The sequence below is a fragment of the Mus musculus genome, chromosome 1 (assembly GCF_000001635.26).
Source record: "Mus musculus strain C57BL/6J chromosome 1, GRCm38.p6 C57BL/6J".
Taxonomy (NCBI): domain Eukaryota; kingdom Metazoa; phylum Chordata; class Mammalia; order Rodentia; family Muridae; genus Mus; species Mus musculus.
This window is the reverse complement of record NC_000067.6, coordinates 42,733,425-42,756,302: the sequence shown is the minus strand read 5'-3', so window position 1 is coordinate 42,756,302 and position 22,878 is coordinate 42,733,425. Positions and strand designations below refer to the sequence as shown.

The 22,878-nt window shown below is 43.1% G+C and overlaps 2 long non-coding RNA genes across 4 annotated transcripts in view; both read right to left on the bottom strand.

Moving 5' to 3' along the window:
* Nucleotides 1–3,416: 3,416 nt before the first annotated feature.
* On the bottom strand, nucleotides 3,417–5,591 carry Dalir (DNMT1 associated long intergenic non-coding RNA). Its single transcript, NR_130904.1, has one exon. It is a non-coding gene; the product is annotated as a DNMT1 associated long intergenic non-coding RNA (long non-coding RNA).
* Nucleotides 5,592–11,511: 5,920 nt separating this feature from the next.
* The window catches only part of Gm46091 (predicted gene, 46091), a 60,254-nt gene continuing 48,887 nt past the window's right edge, over nucleotides 11,512–22,878 (bottom strand). For 2 of the 3 annotated variants that reach the window (NR_168293.1, NR_168292.1), the window contains exons 2-3: nucleotides 15,579–15,730; nucleotides 11,512–12,563 (exon numbers count right to left, since the gene is read on the bottom strand). This is a non-coding gene — a long non-coding RNA (predicted gene, 46091). The remainder of the gene's footprint in view (nucleotides 12,564–15,578; nucleotides 15,731–22,878) is intronic. The other variant, NR_168294.1, reaches the window with a different exon arrangement.

Below are 22,878 nucleotides of genomic sequence, written 5' to 3'. Positions count from 1 at the left end.
CTTCTACACATGCTTTTGAGACCTGGCTTGAAATGGTTAGTTTGTGTGATAAATCAGACCAGGAGTAGCGCTAGGAGTAGAGGGAGGTACACGGAACCATAACACACAGAGAAAAGCTTCATGTTAATAATTAGCCAGCCCTCTGTTAACAAGTGGATTCACACCATTTACAAGGATGAACCCAAGAATGTGTTGGAAAACAGCCTCTCCAAGACACATTGGGACAGAGCCGTTTGTAACAGATTAACAAATTCTGGCCAACAGACCAGATATTCTGTTGTTTGACAAACTTAATAAAACAGAGACACTCGCTGATATTGCTTTCCCACTAAACAGAAATATCCCAGGAACATATGCGGAAGGATAAATAAGAATGTGGCTTTGACAGAGGACTTGGAGTGAAAGCAGAATGTGAGGGACAATAACAGAGCAGTCTGTCTTTCCCCACACTGTGTAACGCCTGGCCTATAAAACCTGAATGATCTATGTGAACAGTCCTCTGCTCAGAGACACGGGTTGTGTACATATCCAGGCAAGTGTTCTTCCCAGTTCAAAGATGGTTCATAAACGTGTGCTTAGCCTCTGTCTGTTTTTGAAGTCCACGGAGATAAGAATGACAGGAAGGTGTGTATGCACTGGGCTTGTGTGTAGTTACTGCACAGAATCCATATGTGTGTCCGTGTCCCATGGTTTAGAGAGGTTCGAGCATCATAGTTCTGATTTGCGACTTGGGAAGCCAACATGAGTCACATACATTCTTACCAAGTCACATACATTCTCCACCTAAGTTCCAAACCTTACTCTATCTGTGTCAGATCAGGCGGCTCCAATCTTCTGACAGCCTGTGCTCCAAGCACAGAAACCTGGGGAAAGTAGCACCCTATTATTATAACCACAATTCTCAAAGCTCACCTCTGGTGTGCATGTCAGAGAGCACGACTGCCTAGGGGCCTGTGGCAGTGGCTCAGTGTTCGGGCTATTTGAAGCTTTTAAAGTCTGCTCAGGAAGCCCTGTGACATTTTTCCTCTCCCATCCAGGTAAATGAAGTAATAATTCAAGTGTGGAAATTTATGGGATGAAAACTACAGTCTGGAGATGAGTAATGCTTGAATGTGTTCCAGAACCTTCTGTCCAACACCAACCCAGACTACTTTGCAAGGTGACACGGGCATTGGAGCTGTAAATGTCACACACTTTCAGAATCATAAGCTGACATCACTGTGTCTTTGTCCTAGGGAGAGGGGGCAACAGGATGATGGCTCTCTGCAGCTTGTCCCCACCCTGACTGCTAAGCATTATCTCCAGCATACTGGATGCCTCCTGCTGGTGCTCATTCCTACTGTGGTTAATCCCAGTTAATGATCCCAGCTACACCACAGCCCTCAGAGCTGTTGTTTTGTTACATCAAAATAAGAGAAGACAAAATACTGAAGTTAAGTAAATTCACATTTTGAACCTTCATTTCTAACTTAAAAGAATAAGGGAGAAAAACAATCCTTTGGAATTGTGAAAGGAAAAATGGGTCCAAGCCACCATGTCCCCAGACTGACCAGTCCCCCTAAACCTACCTGCTAGAGACTCTGCAGGGATTCTAACATACCCATCCCAGCCAGATATTCTGCTATTCTTTATTGTTTGAGAACTTCATACATGCATGTCTTGATCAGACCCAACCCTCACTCTCTCCCCTCCACTTCCTCCTCTATCCTTCATACCAAGCTTCCTTTCCAACTTTGTGCTCCTTTTTAAACCTGAGTCTATTTAGTGATGCATCTATGAGTTCCTATGGATATAGGAACATCTACTGGAACACTGGTAGCCTCTAAGGGCCTGTATCCCTGAAGAAAATTTCCTTTCCTCTTCCAGCATCCATCCTACACTTATGTTTAAGTGTTCTTCTAAATGGCATCCAATGGTTTTGGGTGGGGAATGAAAGGACTTCCTAGAAGGTCCACCTGTTCCTGAAGATGGAGCAGCCAGTGACTGCTATCTCTCAAAGCCTGCCCCCGTGAAGCTGCACCTTCCAAACCTTCCCAAACAGTATCGCCCACTGGAGACCTAGTTTTCAAATGTCCAGGTCTAGGGGTGGGGCATTTCTTATTCAATTTACTATGTCTTAGTTAGGGTTATACTGAGTTGAACAGACACCATGACCAAGGCAACTCTTATAAGGACAGCATTTAATTAGGGCTTATAGGTTCAGAGATTCAGTCTACTATCATCAAGGTGGGAGCATGGCAGCATCCAGGCAGGCATGGTGCTAGAGGAGCTGAGAGTTCTATATCTTGTTACAAAGGCAAAAAGGAGAAGATTGGCTTCAAGGCAGCAAGGATGAGAGTCTTAAAGGCCATTCTCATAATGACACACTTCCTCTAAAAAGGTCACACCTACTCCAACAAGGCCACACCTCTTAATAGTGCCACTCCCTGGGCCACGCATATTCAAACCATCACACACTACAATGCCTATCTTGGGATAAAAAGAGGAAAAAAAGTCACATTCTTTCTTAAATTGGGTAGATCCCATTTTCCAATACAACCCAAAATTACTTATCCACTAACTCTGAACAAATTCAAGGACATTCTTCCACTTAGCAGCTTTGAGCTTCAATTTGTTAGCTTCAATTTGAGCTTCAATTTGTTAGCTTCAATTGCAGTGGTAATATCAGCTAACAATATTTACCTTGTCTTTGGTAGTCTGCTAAGCATTTACAAGTCACAGGAAGTTGATAGTAACTTCTCATTTAATCCCTCCTCAAGGTCCTACCATGTGTGCATTGAGACATTAAAGGAAGCCCATGATTATGTGGCTACCCACAGGAGAGGCGAACAGGTAGGAGGAGAGAGAACTTGAGGGGGTTCTTTTATTTTTCCTTTTCTGCTTGATCATAGGCTGGAGAGCACTACACATACATACTTTGCTCTTCTGAGTCTTAGGGGAGCTGGTGAGATATAGAACCACCACCCTTGCACAACCCTGACCTTATGACTCCCATGTATGACAGCACAGTTCAAAGCAGACCTGGGCCTAATAACCACATCCCACGTACCTCACTTCCTAAGTCTCTAAGATAGATCATTTTTAGTACTTAGCTCTACAACAAAGACCATTGTAGTTTCCCAGGATATGTTATTATTATCAAACCTAAGTTATTTGTTGCATGTAAACATTATTTTTAGACCACCCACAATATCAAAAATGACTGAGTTCTGGAAATTCAGTGCAATACTTGGTTAGACCTTTTAAAATTCCTTATGTAATGTCCAATAGAGTCAAATCTAATTTTTATAGAATAAATTGGACCCAAGTTCTATAAAAATAGATTTTCAGAGAAAATGGGAAATTGACAATTTCCCTAAGAAGTTCCTATGAAGAAGTAGTCTCTTCCATTTGAATAATGACAACGAAATCAGGCATTCCTGTATTCTTTCCTTTCCCCTTTATTAATGAATTAGAATACACAATTGATTTAAAATTAAATAAAAACCTCATAAGCATCATTCACATCTTCATTACCAGTCACTTGAGCTTTGTAAAACTGGATTTCCATTTAAATGGCTTCATGTCAAAATGGAGTTCACTGCGGCTGGTGGGAAGCATCTGAGAAGTAGCCTGACCCTGTTCAACCTGCAGCCAGGGCAGTGAGTGCAGACCACAGGAGTGGGCTCAGCTGGTAGAGACAGCAGTTCAGCAGCAAGAAGGAACACCTGGGGCCATAACGAGTTGGACCAAGGAGGGCAGGAAACAGTCAGCTAACTGCAGGATCGGAGGCTCCTGAAGGTTTCCTTCAGGATGCTGCCTCTTGTGTGGATACACACCCTTGTATGAAGAGCCTTCTTTGTTTCCCAGGTTGTCATAAGTAAGACTCTAGCAAACCTACTTCTGCCTAGATTTCCAAAGGGACTTTGGAACAGGTGGGACCATGGACATAGCTTTTCCTTCACTAGGCAATTTGGAGATTCTCAGGCAGGAGGATGGGCTCAGACTAAGACTCTGGGGCTCCAGTTTTGAGGAAATTTTTGCTTCATGATTCACCAGCCACATTGGAAATGTGAGAACACAACGATACACTGTTAATTCTTTTCTAATTCTGACTCTGCTTTCAAGAAGTGACAGCTTTCAGAATAACTAAATAATTTCTAGCGTCAGGTTTTTTTTCCCCCAATATTAGTGTTACATGTGAAACCTGGCTTTTCATCACCCATCTGGCTCTCTAGGAATCTTTAAAAAGTAGAACTTTAAAAAAAAATTTAAAAAAATTAAAGGAATGTCTTAGAGTATAGACTGATGATATCCACTTAGTCTACTTTATAGAATTACTCACAGGCCATAACTACCTAAGCATCATTTTTTTAAATCAATATACAAAATGTATTATAATCAGTCCTGAAGAAGAATGTGTGCCCAGGCCTATAATCCTGGTACACAGAGACAGAGGCAGGTAGATTGTCACAAGTTCCAAGTTATATCTAGGTATTATTATTTAGGCTTAATTATTTATGGAATGAAATTAAATATTTTAGCATAATTGGTGTCTGTGTGCAGTGTTCAGGCTAGGGATGGACTCTTGCATTCTCTACTGTAGACCACTAGGAAGGCTTTGCTGAAGCCACACTGAAGCAAACCTGTCTGGAAGCACAGCTAGAGAGTGGGGGACCCATCTTATTCTTGATGAGTGTTGATCCCAAGATCAACTTTCCTTACTTGCTTATGTCTCATCAGTAGCTCATATAGAATCCCACAGTCACAGGGAACTCCACCATTCCCGGCTACAGGCAGGCCAGTGGAAGAGTTCTAGGCAGCTCATTTGTCCTTGGAACAGGTGGTCACAAGCTTTGAACCTCAAGCCAGATCTGATGGCTCAGACCTATAATCTATGCTAGGGAGCAAGGGAGAAAATTCACTGTCTTTGTGGTCAAGGGGCATTTTAAGAAACTAACCATCAATCATTTATTGATATGCCTAAATGTCAAAATATGTGCTTCAAAGATAATTGTCTTAAGTAGGGGTTCCATTGCTATGATAAAAGATCATGACCAAGGGCAGTTTAGGAGGCGAGGGTTTACTTCATCTACACTCCCAAGAACACTCTATCACTGAGGGAAAGTCAAGGCAGGAACTCAACCAGGGCAGGAACCTGGAAGCAGGAGCTGATGCAGAGGCCATGAAGGAGTGCTGCTTACTGGCTTGCTCATAGATCAATATGGTGGAGGATTTTTCTCAACTGAGGTTCCCTCTTCCAAAATGACTCTGGGTAGTGTCAAGTTGCCATAAAACTAATATAAATAGCTAAAGCTATAAAGCTAATCATACCAAATTCCAACTTTTAAAAAATACTTATTTTTATTTTATGTATTTTGAGTGTCTGGGGGACGGTGTTTGCCTGCACAATATTTATGTGCATCATGTGCATGCCTGGTTTATGTAGAGGTCAGAAGAGAGTATTGGATTTCCTGAAACTCAAGTTATAGATGATTGTGAGCCACCATGTGGGTACTAGGAACTGAATCCAAGCCTCCTTGGAGAGTTGCAAATGCTCTTAACTCCTGAGTCACCTCCCCAAAATCTATAATCTTGATTTAAAAAACAAACAAACAAAAAAACAAAAAACTATAGCTGGGCAGGGTGGAGGTGGAGCAGAAGAGGTAGGCAGATCTCTGAGTTTGAGGCTAGCCAGGTCTACAGAGAGAGTTCCAAAACAACCAGGGCTGCCTAGATCTAGAGCTTTACTTCCTCAACATGGGAAAACTAACTCTCTCTCTCTCTCTCTCTCTCTCTCTCTCTCTCTCTCCCTCTCTCTCTTTTTCTCTCTCTCTCCCTCTCTCTCTCCCCGTCTCTCTCTCTCTCTCCCTCTCTCTCTCACACACACACCAGTGTATGCCAACTCTCACACTTACTGAAGTATCCATATCTTATATCATGCTTTTCAGTAAGACCTTAATGAAGAGTATTACTAAAATAAATAAGTCAAAGCTTCCTCTTATCTATACTGATACTACTCAATCTTGCTTCGGAACTACTAATTAAGAAGAATTCATATAACAAATTGAGAAGACTCTGAAAGATGCTCTGTTATGATATCACAGGCTGTAAGAAAGCTACCTCTGGCAGATATGTGGACAAGGGACATTGAGAAGTGGGTAGACACCAGTCTGTAGCCCAAAGTAAAGGAGGTGGCCTAGGGTGACTTAAGGGAAATAGGCATATGTTCTCTCTGCATTTAGATGCAGGAAGAACCAGCAGTTCTTGCTAACAGATCGGTGTGAGAGATGAGTAGGAGGAAGAAGGAGGCTGTAACTCAAAAGATTCCATTCACAATTGAAAAACAAACAAAAACACAAAATGTCTAAGGAAAAATCACTCAGGAAATATCCAAAACCTAGGTGACATAAAACTCCAAATATTTTCTCAGGAGTTTAAAGAAAAAAGTAAGAAGGGAAGAAAACTAAAAAGGTGTATGTGGTAGAGTAGGCTTCGTACTTACAGATGAATACGGATGGTTTAAGGAAATCCAACAGTGTGGTTTAATTACAACAGAACTTAAAAATGACAAAAATGCTGCCAAGGTTCATCTCTTCGGGGTGAAGTTAGGTTAACTCTGGCTAAAGTAAAAGGAACAACAGCAGAAAATAGTCTCCACCAGCTACTAAAATGCAAAATGAAATCACAGTAAAGAAAGGTGTAGAAATTCACCACTTAGGAACAAATAAGTGGATTCCATAGATCAAGCAGCCCGTCTGGGATAGACCCAAGTGCAGATCCAAAGCAGGTAACTTGTGTTACTATATATATGTGTGAGACGTAGCTGGTTCTTTGACATATAACCAGTTGGAGAAATGGCTCAGCAGTTGAGGGTTTTGCTGCTCTTCCAGAGAAGCTGAATTCAGTTCCCAGCACTGTCAGGGTACTCAACCTCCTGGAGGCCAGGGGAGCTGGTGCCCTTTTATGGCCTCTGCAAGCATCTGCACTGCACACAGCTCTCTCTCTCTCTCTCTCTCTCTCTCTCTCTCTCTCTCTCACACACAAATAAAATGAGCCTTTACAATAATAATAATGAAACACATAACACAGCTTCACTGTTTTAACTTAGAGTGAATTCAAATGTATCAAAGACAAAAGTAAATGAATACCTTTATAATCTTAGAGTAAGGACACACTTTTTATGCATAATACAAAAATTTAAAGCCATGTGAGAAGCTCACATGCAAACTCAAACTATGTAAATATAGAAACCTGTGTGTATGCCAAGAACCAAGCAAGCAAACAAAAACCTCAAAGTTAAGATTTAACTGAATTCATCAAATTCTGGGGTTTTAAATCCCATCTATTTGTTCAAAGTTTCCCAAGGATAACTGCAGCCAAATATCTGAGGGGTTGGATCGTGTCCCTTCAGAAGCCTTGTTTATATCCTACCCCCAGCCCCTGCAAATGTGACCATATATGGAAGAGGGTCTTCGAAGATGTAATCAAATTGAGATTTGATCATACTGGATTGGGTTGGGCGCCAATTCACCAAGAATGTCCTTAGGAGAGAAACATTTGGGCAGATGGGGACACACACACACACACACACACACACAGAAGACCATGTAAAGAAGATTGTAGAAACCAGAGCAGTGAGGACGTAAGATAGGAAACAGCCAGTTACTGAAAACCATAGAAATAGCAAGAGAATCGAGGGATGAATTCTTCCTTGGGAACTCAAAGGAGTGGCTCTGCCAGTACCTTGATTTCAGACTTCTGACCTCCATAACACAAAAGGAGGGATTTCTATTGCTTTGAGCTATCTAATTGGTGGTGATTTCTTATACCTTGGGAGCATGCACAGTAATGTCTAATAGGCATATTGAATTTTATTTTAACAAACTTCCTCTCTGGTTCCTTATTTATGCACACATAGGTAAAATTAAACACAACACACATGAAACATTACTATTTGAATAGAAAATGTCCCTCTGAAGCTTGAACTATTGTTTCCCAGCTGGAGAAACTATTTCAAGTGGCTGAAGAAACTTTAATCTTTGCTTCTCTATCTACAGTGATATAAATAGCCTCCGACACACCACCTTAGCACAGTGGACAAGAGGGTTCATCCATGCCTTGCCTCATGTTAGCCTGAAAACCTCCAAAACCATAAGCCAAAATAAACCTTTCCTTCCCTAAGCCGTCATGTGTATTGTGTTTACAGTGCTACAAAACAAACAAAAACAAACAAACAACAAAACAGTTCCAGTAGTGAATCCTGGAGAATGAGAATAAATGTGCTGCTACTTATCCATGACTACATGGTATTATTATGATAGAAGGCATTTCCTTTCTTTCTTCCTTTCTTCCTTCCTTTTTTTCTTTTCTTCCTCTTCCTCTCTCTCTTCTTCCTCTTCATATATATATTGAGACAGGACAGACTATGGATAGTCTTGGCTGTCCTGGAACTTGCTCTCTAGATTAAGGTTAGCCTTGAATTCACAGAGATCCTCCTGCCTCTGACTCTCTGACAACTCCTGAATTCTGGGAGTAAGGGCCTGTGCTTCTACCACCCAACTAATAGAATCTGATTTCAAGGAGTCTAATTACATAGGTAAGTCTGGTGTCATGTCATGAGCAGAACTCTACAGTCCTTTGTGTAATGTACAGACTTACTGTTGTGAGATGAACCAAAAATACCTGGCCAGCTCCAGGCTCCAAGAGGTCTAGGTAACCATTTCCAAATCCATCCTTGCCACAGCTGAGCCATGTCTCTGTGATTGTGCTAGGTAAATAATAATGTAACTGATTCTAGTTTTCATTGCTATATTAGTGAGAGTTCTCTAGAGGAACAGAATTGATGGGGAAAACATATACATTAAAAGAGGTGACTTGGTGGTCCAGTGTTTGAGAGATCTCAAGGGTCCAGATTAATTGAGACTGCTAGTTCTCCTACAGGATTGCCCTTCTCTTCAGGTTCTTTCAGCCTTCCCTAACTCAACAACAGGGGTCAGCTGCTTCTGTCCATTGGTTGGGTTGCAAACATCTGCATCTGACTCTTTCAGCTGCTTGTTGGGTCTTTCGAAGTGCAGTCATGCTAGGGCCCTTTTTGTGAGTGCTCCATGTCCTTAGTATAGTGTCAGGCCTTGGGACCTCCCCTTGAGCTGGATCCCACTTTGGGCCTGTCCTTGGACCTTCCTTTCCTCAGGCTCTCTCCATTTCCATCCCTGTAATTCTTTCAGACAGGAACAACTATGGGTCAGAGTTGTGATTGTGGGATGGCAACCCCATCCCTCACTTGATGTCCTGTCTTCCTGTTGGAGGTGGGCTGTATAAGTTCCCTCTCCCTACTGTCAGGCATTTCATCTAAGGTCCCTCCCTTTGAGTCCTGAGAGTCTCTCACCTCCTAGGTTTCTGGTGCATTCTGAGGGTTCCCCAACATCCTATTTTCCGAGGCTGCCTTTTTCCATTCCTTCTGCTGGCCCTCAGGGTTTCAGTCCTTTTCCCTCACCCAATAGCAGATCAGGTTTCTCTCTACACCCCACTCCCACCCCATCCACTTTCTCTCCCAGGTCCCTCCCTCCTTTCCCCCTTGTGATTGCTTTCTTCTCTCTCCCAAGTGGAACTAAGGTGTCCTCACTTGGGTCCTTCAGCTTGTTGACCTTTTGAGTACTATGGACTGTATCTTGATATCCACGTGGAAACAGGGTGGGGAGGAGGTCAGGGATGTGGCACGCTCAGAGGGTGGCTGGTGGGGGCTGGAATAAAACATGGAGTGTAAAAAAATAAATTAATTAAAAAAAAAAAGAGGTGACTTATAGTCTGTGGTTGCTCTTGTCCAACAATGGCTCTCTCCCTTTAGGAAGGTCAAGAACTTGGTTGCCATTCCATTCACAAGATGTCTCGGCTGTTCTTGTCCACATTGGAATCCCAAAGGATCAGGTTCTAACACCAGCAAAGTTAAAGTCTCAGCAGCAGGGTAGATGAACTTGTTTTGGAGAATGAGGGAAAGCAGGCAAAATGCAAAAGCTTCCTTCTTCCGTGTCCTTTTATGTGGGCTGTCCCTAGAAGATGTGGCCCAGATTTAGGGAAGGTGTTCTAATATCAATCTATATTTAGGGTGGGTCTTCCAGCCTCAAATGATCCAATCAAGAGACTCCTTCACAGATAGGTGTGCCAGGATGTTTGCACTTTAGATGAGCATTTTAGTTGATTTCAGGTGCAGTGAACCTGACAACGGAGGTTAACCTTCACAATCACACTGACTCCTGACTCCTGAGATCAGAGCACAGTTAAAAACGTATGTACTATTTATTTCTGGAACTTACCATTTAATTCTTTTGGATAACAATCAAAACTATGAAAGTGGGAACCTTCAATATAAAAACTGACCAAAAGTATCAAATAGTAAAACCAACATAGCAACGTTATTGTTTAAGTCTGATATGTCTTCATAGGATCCTAGAGCAATGGCTCCTTTCTTGGCAGTTTTCAGTTTTTTTTAACACCTGTGTCATGGGTTCAACTGGGAAGATGGCCTGAGGAACTCATCAAAACCAGGGTTCCAGCCTTCCTCCTTCCTAAACCACATTGCTTGGCATTGTCTACCAGCCTGGCTGTCAATCTCTTCTGCACCTATTCCCCAGCTCACAACACCAGTCTTAGGTGCTCTAGCTTCCCTCTCATGAGAACTTGGGATGCATGAAGAACAGGCACCAGTAGATCCCCTCAGTGTTCATTCTAGTCTGCCTTTCTTCAAGGCTTGCGAAGGACATCTGTGCCAAATTATATATCATATTATACCATGGCCTGGATAGGCAGGATCTCTATGCTGGATTTAGAAGGGAATTATTTTACTTGGTCTTTTTATTGTCCTTTCTGTCTGAGATAAATAGAAACAGTCTCCCCTGGAAAAGTATCAAAATATAGAGAGAAGGGAGGGAGTAAGAGACTCTCGTACATTGTATTACAATCCAATACTGAAAGTGTAAGCCAAACAAACTTCTTCCTCCCCAACTTGCTTTTTTGGTCATGGTGTTTCGTCACAGCAATAGAAACCCTGACTAAGACGCTGTGGTTTGGTTTTACATATAGTGGTTTCTCCTTATCTTCAGGACACAGTTCTCAAGATCTTAATGGATGCCTGAAACCAAAAATAACACTGAATATGTTCTATTTTTCTACACAAATGTTGTTCTATTAAACTAACTATAAACTAGGCTCAGGAAGAGATTAGTAACAATGATTAACACATGCAGGGCAGGAACTCAAGCAGGGCAGGAACCTGGAGGCAGGAGCTAATGCAGAGGCCATGGATAGGTGCTGTTTACTGGCTTGCTTCACATGGCTTGCTCAGCCTGCTTCTTATGGAACCTATATCCACCAGCCAGGGATGGCACCACAATAGGCTGAGCTCCACTGATTACTAATTGAGAAAATGCCCCATAACTGAATCTCGTGGAGGCATCTTCTCAGCTGAGGCTCCTTCCTCTCTGATGACTCTAACTTGTGTCAAGTTGACCCACCAAACCAGCCAGTACACAACACTTCTGGAGATTTTTTATTTTACCTTTTTAAGTCTTACTCTACATTTGGGTTGCCAGTGGTTCTGACAGGGTGACAAGACATCTAATTGTTACAGTCAATATGTCTGGATGAACTAATGATGTCTGATTGCTATTCTGTGTAGGTCTGGATGAGCTAATGATGTCTGACTGCTATACTCTGTAAGTCTGGAAGAACGAATGATGTCTAACTAGATCACCTAACAGGACTTTTCCCATTCACTCTTAGCCCAGAGTAACTGACCCTCTAGCAGTCCCTCAACAGCAATTGAGGGAAAGTTATTCCTTTTATGTGTCACTTGGGGCCACCAAAAACATTGATGTTCCAATTGCTAACTACTTAAGTCTCCTAAAATGCCAGCTTGGTAAAGCATTACAAATGTTATTCTCCCCACGTTACCCCACCAAGTTCTAGTCCATATAAGATAAAGCCCTCTGGAATGTTCTTGATGAAGCTCTCTGGTATGCTCCTCAATGGAGAAACCCGAGGCTATACAGAGCTTCAAAGCTGGATTCTTTCTTCCTTTGGCTTTCAGTCATTCAAACTCATCACATGTTTTCCTTGGGCAAGATGGACCCAGAAACGCTGTGAGCATCGGAGCAAAGTCTGAGCATCTGCATCTTAGCCTCACTGATTCAGGCACTAGCCCGAGTGGGAAGCTGCCCGCCCAGCCCCCACCACACAAACAGTTTTCTAGTAGAAAGGTTAAAGGAAGGAGAGGCTGAACGTATAAACTGTCTCCTCGGCCCTGCTGCTGCCTGACTTCCTTTGGGCTCAGCAGCCAATATTAGGCGCCAGACACATATGCAGGGTGCCATTTGCGTGTCTGTGTTAAAGTTGACTTAATTAGGAGGGTTTACCTCAAACACACGCTTAAACGGATTCTCCTAGCGGTGTAACATTCTTGTCTACTGCCTATTGCTTTGCTGAAAAAGAGAAGACGAACACAGAAAGTGGGCAGCCGCTCCGAAGCCGTGTTTACACGCATTGATGTGCAGCGGAGAAAGAAAATGCGACTGGGGTCGAGCGAACTCCTGTAGGATAAATAGAAATAAATAATTCAGATTCTCATTATCATAGAGGCATATAGCTTCAGTGCATGGGAGCATCCTGCCTTTGTTGAGAATTGGTATGCAGAAGGTATTCAGAGCTATAGCATGTAATCTAGCATTAATATTAACATAAATCCAAGGCAGGAATTAGCAATATTTCTAAAGTCTTATAGGATAACTGAATTCACACTATATTGTCTGGTCCTCCTGGGCATTTTAGTAATCGGATAATAGAAATGTTGAAGTAGTTGAGATGTTCTTTATATTGCTCTGTGAAAAGATCTTAACACAATGTCTTTAGCAGACAGTTTTGATAGAATGTGTTGAACAAAAAGAAATATGACTATTTTGGTTATATGGGTATGTTTCATTAGCTCAGCCTGCAGCGATATGACATTACATTCTAAAAGGAATACAATTAATAACAATGAGAGATTTTTTTCTCTCTCTCTTTCAAAGAGTGTAGCTTGAGTATTTGAGCAAGGTGTCAGGGCAATTAAGCCAAGGCACCGCATTACCTTTGTCTGAACACCAGCAACATCACCCTGTCTCAATGCATTGAATAGTTATTTCTTTAGCAGAGAATTTGTAATTTATTTTGATGTTTCCTATAATTCAGACCACTACAATAAAAAACGATTTTTTTTCAGGTAAGAAAAAAAAATCTTTTAAAATAACTAGGCAGTAGAAATTAACCTTTCCTTCACTTGGCATAGCTTCCACGTCCCCCCCCTCCCCCCCAGAAGGGAATAAATGACTGCAGGGGAAACTCACACAGTAACTTCTGGGGATTAAACTGAATCGAGTGATCCTATTGGTAAAGCAGCGGGGACACACAGGACAATCAGATGTGTGTGGGCCCGTGCCCTATGGAAGAGCAACCCAGGGGGAAAGTTGTACTTTGAGACTATTAAAATCATCACCCAAGGTATTATTTTATTCAGTATTAACCTTTATGCTTTGTGTTAAATGACAGTGAAGGTTCTGGAACATGGGGATTCCCTGGAGTCTCAGTTACTGAGATTTCTTTTCGTCTCTAAAGAGGTTTTACTCCACTCTGCAATGCCAAAACTGTTCCTGCTTCCCTTCGCTGGTCAGTTTTAATAGGTGTAACGATAGATAAGATGTGTTGAAACAGGAAAATTCCGCTTTTTGAAAACAGGTGACGAAGAGGATTGTTTAAACTCCCATTTCTTCATGCCCAGTCTGCTTCAGGCTTCCAGAGCCATGGTTGTTTGGGCAAGGAGCGACTGCGGGTGATGGGGAGTAGGAGGAGAGGGAGGGGAACAAACCTATCAATCATTTCTGCTCACCTAAGTTTACCCTGATGGACTTTCCTTGGTGGACATACGGAGCTGTAAGCAGGCATCTAGAAGCACCACTATGGGTCTAGGCCTTGGGGTATTAATACCCAACTCCATTTCCACACATGAGTGATGTATTAAAATGTTGTAGGTAATAAATTGTTAATCTGAGAGGCTCTAGGTGGTTTCTTACTCACACAGAGACTTAGTTAATGTAACACCTTGATCATCACTCTGACCGCCTGTTACTTTCTGGGTTATTTTCCTTAGCCATCCTAAAGCAATCAGCTCAACTGCCAACTCCCTCTGCCTGTAACTGCTGCTTAGATCCTGCATATATGCAGACGCACACACCCCTTCAGACAATTAAATCACACCAACCTGCTAGGGGACAGGAGGCCTCCGTGTGTTATGTGAGCAGCCCCCCTCCCCCGTTAAGTATTATTGACAAATCCATCAAGGGCAGTGATGCATTGCCGTCTACCTTACCTAGAAGGACACTAGGGCAACGGTGACATGCTGTCACCGTGGTAACTGCGGCTGAAGTGAACAGCCTGTTAGGATAGGTGACCTCTGTTGGCAGTGCGCCTAGAGATGTAGCACTCACCCGGCTGCCATGTCACGGGGACCCCAAGGAACAGCCCGGTGCCCTCAAATTGATTCATTAGGCCTTAAATGTATCGATCGCTCCAATTTGCAGGAATTTATTATATTGATATTGGACTGATTAACATTTTGTGCCAGACCGGTTCGATATGTGCTTGTAACAGCTTTTAATGATTAATTGACTTTTATGATTCCATCTCAGGGCTGTCAGTGAGCTGTGAACTGTGGGCAGGCCTGTTCCTTCACTGTCTCTCCAGTGGCACAGGGCAGTGATTGAATACCTAGGAAATTAGTGTCCTTGCTGTCTCATTTTATGAAAGATAAATGCTATGACATTTAATGCAGACCTTAATTTAGAACAGAACTAAGCAGATCATTTTGCAATTTAATCATAAACAGGTAAATATCAAAACTTGTTTAGCATTTTACGAGTTAAGCACACGGAAAACGGAGGCGAGGCAGGGAAGGCGACAAGGGAGCCGGCAAGAGGCAAAATAAAATAACGTGGGTTGGAACTGCACGGCAATTTAATAATCACGTAATTTATTAGGGGCAACATCTGAGCCCATTTTTCAGCCCAGAATATACTGCTCTCATTCACTTGGTGGCGAGCCCAGGGCGTGCCGCTTGGCACAGGCTGAAAAGTTAGCATTTACCTTCAGGGCTGCAGGCAACCCTGCAATATTGCCTGGTGAGTGGAGGAAAATACATTGACTGATTTGCCACAAAAGTAAATAGCAGGAAAAGGGACGGGCTCCAGTTTAATATGTGCCCCTGACATGTAATAACGGGAATATCACACTCAACGTGGTTTATGTGTTACCTAAAACAACCATAAACATTATGAAAAGACGGTGGGAGCAATGAGATCTCATTGTGCTCGCTAACAACAGAGAGAGAGGAGGAGGAAGGCTGGGGGATGCCAACTCACACCTCTCGCATTCATATTTAAAGCATATTTTCTGCCTTTCATTTTAATTAAAAGACTTAAGTTAGGTGAAAACTGTCTAAACATCATGTCAAATTATTCATGTTTGTACATATAAGGAGTGAGAAGAAATGGTTCTGTGCAGGCTTCTTCCTTTACCGATGAATATTTTTTTCTCCCTTGCTGTGCGGAGCGAGGACCCCTTTATCTGATGTGAGGTTGTCAGGTGATGTATAATATAACCATTTGCAGTGTACATGTTCTTGTGGCCCTTGTCTGAGGTCTGCGAAGCAGATTTCCTTTCTCCAGTTCTACGATGTGAGAAAAAAAAATTGGTAAGTCTTTCAGCCCTGGACCACAGAAACACCCCCAAATATCTCATGGTCTTGATTACTTCTCAGCTGAGTCTCCATGCCTCACTCATGACCTGGGATTTAGACCTAACATCACTTCTACTGGAAGGATGGCTTTCTTCCTCCTGTGATCTTTTGGTCCAATAGTAAGAAAGAATTAACTGGGTTCCTGGATGTCTGTGTTCCTATACACATTCCTGCGTATGCATACACATATACACACCAGTCTTTGAATATGTGACCTTGTGGTGAGGCTTCTCTGTCTGGCCAAGGTTATGAGCCATGCTTACCAACAGTAGCCCTTGGCTATGAATGGCACCATGATCCCACTCTTCTGTGCCCAAGACGCAGCTAGGATGTCTTTTTCTGTATTGAGACCCAGAAAGCACAAACACCCCATTTTAGCTGAATCACGGTTTCAAACAGCAGAAGGCATTTTCAATACACCCTTCTTTTGACTGGCTTCAAGTCTTTTCCCTTTGGGGCCATTCTTTGCTGAGAAGTCTTCAGCCGGCTGGGGTTATTTCTTTATGCTAAATGCAGTTTTGCTGTGGAGCATTTTGTCTGGTCCAGCCCCACACGAACTGCCAATAGACTGTGGCAGGACCTATGTGGATAATCTCTAGAGAGCTGAGCTTCATGAGAAAGCATCTGCTTCTCTCCATTGTACCAGCATACTAGTTGCCCCATGTACAGAGGGAAGACATGGGTTATATTCCCTTTACTCATGGAAAAGGTCATCCTTTTTGGAACCTACACCTCCAGGCTCTGCTACATCTGCTCCTCTCCTTTCTTGTTGAGCTGGCTAGCTTTTCTCGTGTCTCCAGCTGGAGTTTATGTCACCAGTGCTTTGGGAGGTGGGACTACCTGGAGGAAGCATGCCACAACCCACACCACCAGTAAAGGGGGTGCATGAGAATCCTCAGTGGCAGAGAAGAAGGTTCTGGATACAGATTTACACGAACCCCCATGATCCTAGAAGCAAGTGGAGTGTGTAAGGGAGAGTACTCAGAAGTGTCCTTCCTTCTTGGGAAATAGTCTTTCCGTATATTAAGAATACTGGTCCTCAAGGCAGCTTCCCTTAAGGCAGAGCCAAGGTGACCTAAAGCCGTGCTCTGCCCTCATTCAGCTAAGTAGCAGATGTGTGATACAAGCACACGCAGAGACCTCACAAGCAAAGGTGTAGACATATTGTGTGTGTGATGGTTCTGACAGTTTCCCCCCTTGAGAAAGGCTCATCCTTTGGGAGAATCACACACTCATACTCTCCCTCTTGTTAGAACCCAGATCTCTTCACCTGTTCAAAATGTACCTGTTTCAGCCCCCAGGGAGGGTCCAAGACCCACAGAACATACTCTTGGCTCCTTCTTTCCAAACACTAGTCCAATAGCTTTTTGTAACTTTTATCTTCTGGTTCTGCTGTCAGCTGAGAGTCATACTATTATAATAAAGTTCCATGATAAATTTAAGAGTGGAAAAAATGTATGAATTCCCCCATGTGGACAGATGGAATACGCTTTCTCCTATTCTGTGCTTAATAATCTTCAAAATGCTTATCTTTCGGTAAACATTTTAATTCAGGCAAAGAAAGGTATAGGGGTAAGAGATGTCTTACTCCAAACGTAACATCTAAGGGAAATATTCAAAAGCAAAACCAAACCAAATCCAGAGTTTCTTTCTTTCATTATTTATTTATTTTTTTTAAGATTGATCTGTACAGGCTGAAGAAATGGCTCAGCAGTTCGGACCCATGTTGAATTCCCAGCATCCACATGGTGGGTCACAACCGTTCATAACTTTAGTTTCTGAAAATTCGGTGCCCTCTTCTGACCTTAAGGGCACCAAACATGTGTGACATGGTACACATACATACACACAGGCAAAATGCTCACATATAAAATAAAATGAGTAAATCTAACTTTAGAAAGATTTTTTTTAAAGTTTTATTTGTGGCTAGGATGTGGTGGTGCACACCTTTAATGTTAGCATTGGGAGGCAGAGGCAGATCTGAGTTCAAGGCCAACCTGGTCTACAGAATGAGTTTTAGGAGAGCAGAGCTCTGGGTAGAGAAACCCTGTATCAAAACAGAACTAAGAGAGAGAGAGAGAGAGAGAGAGAGACAGAGAGAGAGAGAGAGAGAGATTTGAATTATTTGTGTATGTGTATGTGTGTAGCTATATGCCTGAGTATGCAGTTACCTACAGAAGCCTGAAGAGGGCTTCAGATTCTCTGCAGCTGGAGTTACTATCAGTTGTGAGTCACCTGCCATTGGGTGCTGGGAACTGAACTTGGGTCATCTGAAAGTGCAGTAGGCACTCTTAACAAGTAAGAGCTGAAAAGTAAGCTTAACAGTATATATTTAAATATTTTATTTTATATGTGTGTGTGTGTGTGTGTGTGTGTGTGTGTATTTTGCATGCATGTATGTACCATGTGTATGTGTGGTAGCTATGACGAGGGTGTCAGATTCCCTGGAACTGTTGTTACAGAGGGTTGTAAGCCACTCTGAGGGTGCTGGGAATCGAACCTGGGTCCTCTGCTAGAAGAAATGCTCTTAACCACTAAGCCATGTCTCCAGCCCCATAAAATATTTTTCCCATAGATTTTACTTATGAGATCTAGGAGGGACCAGCATGGTATATTTTCCTTCTCAATCATAACATACACAAAAGGCACAAAGCACACTGCATATTCTTGAAATGTTAGCACCACATCTTTTACGTTTTTATATTAACATTTCTGTTATCTGTCGTAATTACACTTGACCATTACTACCTTCTAAATTGATGGCATGAAAATGAGATAAACATGGTTCCAGCACTCAAAAGCCTGAGGCAGGAGGATCAAAATTTCAGGCCAGTTTGGGCTACAGAGACTTTGTCTTAGGAACAATATAAAAATTTTTGATGGAATAATCAATCCATCATTGATTTGAAGACTTACTTTGTTTATTCTATCGTCATTTTTGTATATCTCTAATCCAAACAGAGAGATGTCTAAATTAGTAGCTTTTCATCATTGTGACCTAATTCTTGACAGGACTAACTGAGGGGAAGATATATGTACGTCTGTTTGCTCACTGTTACAGAGGGCTTCAACCTATGGAGACAAGGAAGTTCTCTATCTCTCTCTCTCTCTCTCTCTCTCTCTCTCTCTCTCTCTCTCTCTCTCTCTCTCTCCCTCTCTCTGTCTCTCTCTGTTCTGGCCACCAGACCACATGGTGAGCTAGGAAGCAGATACAGAGAGGGGACCAGACAGGGTAAAACCTTCAAACACCTCCCCTGGGGACACACTTCCTCCAGATTGGCCCCTCTTCCTAAAGGGTCCATAGCTTCTGGAAATAGTACAACCAGCTGGCAGGCAGGTGTTGGAAACATGAATCTGGTGCAGACATTTCCATTTAAAGAATGGCAGCATTAGTCTTCCTGGGCGACTACGGGAAAGGCCCACAGGACTAGAGGACCTCTGAATAAAGAGAACTCATCACTTACAGCTCGGGAGGTTAAAGATCCACTCTCAGAGTGTCTGCACAGTTCAACTCTGGGGAGGGACCTCTACAGGTCTGCAGACCTCTTGGCTTCTCATTTGATCGGCTGAGATTCCCCCTAGTTCTCTGGCCTCCTAGGACCACATTAATCCCCTTTCTGAAGGCTCCACCCTGACATTAATCACCTGTCCCAAACCATACCTCTAAAATGCATCATACCGGGCTTTAGATGCCAACATATGAATCTGGGGGAACATGAACAGTCAGTCGTCTATAACATTTAGGACAATATTTTTTTTTCCTCAGCTATTTTGGAAGCCACATACGCTGTAGCTTAAAACCTAGCCAAGTTTATCTCCTCTTCTTTCTTCACAAGGCCTCAGAAAGGAAGTGTCTATTGTCTTCGATGTTGTGGCCTTTGAAGAAATGCTGAGAGGTTGGTGTACATTTCTAAAAATCTCATCTTGGTGTGAGTCCACAGAAAATGTCTCATTTGGAATTGTGTCTCAGGTGTAATCTAAATATTTCAACAGAATGCAGGCTAAAGAGCTGACTTGCAGGTCACCACAGCCTGATGCTCTATTTCTCCCTGGCCCAGTGATTCCTTTGCATGAGGCTGAAGGACACCTACCTTTCCTGCCTTCTTTTGTATACAAAGCCAGCCCTGCCTGTTTCTGGGTCAGACCTGTGTCCTTCTGGGGAATGTCCAGGGTGCTCTGAAGCTATGTGAGCTGGCAGGCAGTGTTTCTGGGGATGGTGTAGCAGGATGTGTGGTAGCTTTCTCTGCTTCTCGTTCTTCTCCCTGATCTGAGAGGGAAGGTAAAATGAGAGAGCTCCTTCTGGACTTTCTCCCAGGTGTGGCTTTACTGGGATGCATCATTCCTGTGTGCCTGTCAGGTTTGGGGTGCAGAGGCCCTCAGTTCTGGGTAGAGGGATTCCTAGGAGCTTCTTCAAGAATAAAGACTTAGCATGAGCTAGAAAATTGTTTGGGGTTTTGCTTTCAACCCTGACGCGCATGTAGCCTTGGGTGGCTCACACATATCCTTGCACACACGCCCCCACTGTGCCTCCCACCCTGGTTTACTTCCATTGTAGGATTGCTGGGTGTTACTAATATTCAGGTGGACTTTTAGGTGTATGAGAGAGAAGAGAGGGGTGAGGGGGAGAGGGAAGGAAGAACGCTGTGCTGCTACATCAGAGGACAACCTCAGGCATCATTCCTTACAGAACACAGGGTCTCTTGTTCACTACTGTACGTACCCCACGTTAGCTAGCCTTACGAGGCTCTAACGACCGTACTATTGCCATCTCCCACCTTCCCATGGGAAAGCAAGGATTACAGACAATGTAGGCGACTGCATCTAGCTTTTACATGGGTCTGGGGATCCAAACTCAGGTTGTGAGGCTTATACCACACATGCTTTTGCCACTGAGCCATCTCCTTGGCCCAATACTTGGGTTTCAATAGCAAGATTATATAAATAAAGAAATAAACAGGGTTATTCAGAGCAGCACACTAGCTACTTCTTACTATGACAAAATTAAAAGGAAATGAAGGGCTTATTTTAGCTCACAGTACTAGGGTACAGTCCATAACGGCAGGGAAATCTTGGTGGTAGGAGCTTGAGGCATCAGGTCACATGATATCTGCCCAATCAGGAAGCTGGGTCAGACAAATGTGGTGGGTCTGTCCATCCCATTAACCATCAGGAGCAGAGGATCAGTGCTGCCAGGTAATATGTGAACGTCGCTGCACAGAAGGGCAGGAACAAGCCAGAGCCCAAGGTCCTTGCTGCTTAGAGAGGCAGTCTGTGCTGTGTCCATATTCAGGGCCTGACCTAAGGCATCCAGACCCCACAGGCAAAGACAATACCTTCAGTCAGGCATGAGAACATTGTATCCCACAGAAGTCCATGTTAGAATGGGCCACTCAAGAGATGCCGGGCTCTCACGGAGCCCAACATGAGACTTTGTCCAGGTTCAAGGAGTTAAATATGAGGGTGGCAGGTTCTGAAGCACCATGAGTAACGGGGGTAGTCTAGGCTAGCCCTGTAATTCAAGTCTGAGACAGATGATTTGATTCTGAAGCACCATGAATAATGGGGGGTAGTCTAGGCTAGCCCTGTAATTCAAGTCTGAGACAGATGATTTGATGATAAAGTCTCAAATTTTCCTGTGAGGTGGTGTTCATACCATGGATGAATGAGGTGATTAAACAAAGAAAAACAGAGTAAATTTTAAGGCATGGGATGTTTGTCACAGACTTACTTCTGATAGACAGGACATTATTTCATATGACCTCCATCCAAAGTTGCTGGATTATTGGGGATTGTTGTTCCCACATCCTTTGTGCTGTGCCAGGATGTAGGGGAATTTTAATCTTAGCAACGTGGCTGCTCTGGTAAGGCATACCATCCAAAGATATGATCCAGCCAGAATGTAGATACACCCTGGATTACAGTATGATATTGCTGAGAAATAGACAAGCCCTTAGTACACACCTTTAATTCCCAATGGTGAAGGGAAGGTTAGTCTGTAGAAAGAAGCAACCATGTTTGAAAGTGACGTCTAGCAGGGGGGCAGACAAAGTGACAAGTCAGAGAAAGATCTGACAGAATAAGTCAGAGATAGGATACACCTGACTCAGCATAGGGAAGAGAGGCTACTTAAGAACAGAACAGAGAGAGAGAGAGAGAGAGAGAGAGAGAGAGAGAGAGAGAGAGAGAGAGAGAAAGCCAGAGAGACAGAGATTGAGAAAGGTATTGTGGGTTGTGTGTATGTATGGCAGCTTTACTGGGGCAGCTTTACAGAGGCAGGTTACAGAGAGAACGAGCTAGACACAGGTGAAGACAGAAGGATCCAGAACATTAGTAGGAGCCAGAAGATTAGAGCATATTGCCAAAGTTAGTACATGGCCAGGCAGAGCCATTCAGTCAGAAGCTGAGAGAGGCTGGACTGAACCAGTCGGCATGGAAGATTAGATTGTATGGAGGCTAGAGGCTTCCAGGCCTAGGCCTAGGGATAGTTAGAACAGAGAAAGAAATGCTCTGGGCTCAGCCCAAGCTGGGTATTTGCACACCTTGGGTACAGCTCTCATTTCATCATGGGGGGGGGGGCGCAGAACAAACTCAGGGACCTTTTCAGCCAGGCTGGATCTAATTAACAAGAATTAGAGAAGAGTTGGGAGGAAAAGAAACACAAGCTAGAAAACTCTGAGTCATTGTGGCTACCTTGGGATTAGGAAGAAATCCTAGGCACAGCATCCTATCATTTGTTTCTGCCTTTCTCTTAGATGCTTGGGTCCTCGGTGTCAAGTTCTACTGAATGGTGATTCCCAATACTAACTGCTATCTACCATGCCTTTCTCTCTCTCTTCTCTCTCTCTCTCTCTCTCTCTCTCTCTCTCTCTCTCTCTCACACACACACACACACACATACACACACACACTAAAATAAAACTACATTAGATCTTTAAAACACGGCATCAGTATAACTGATACACAGAAGGGCAGATCTGCATAGAGTCATTTATTCAACACTAGTTATGTCTAACATTTAGCGGCACACTTTCTGGGTGCCAGGTGTACTTCTTGTGCTATATGTGTTTGGTCTTTGCTTA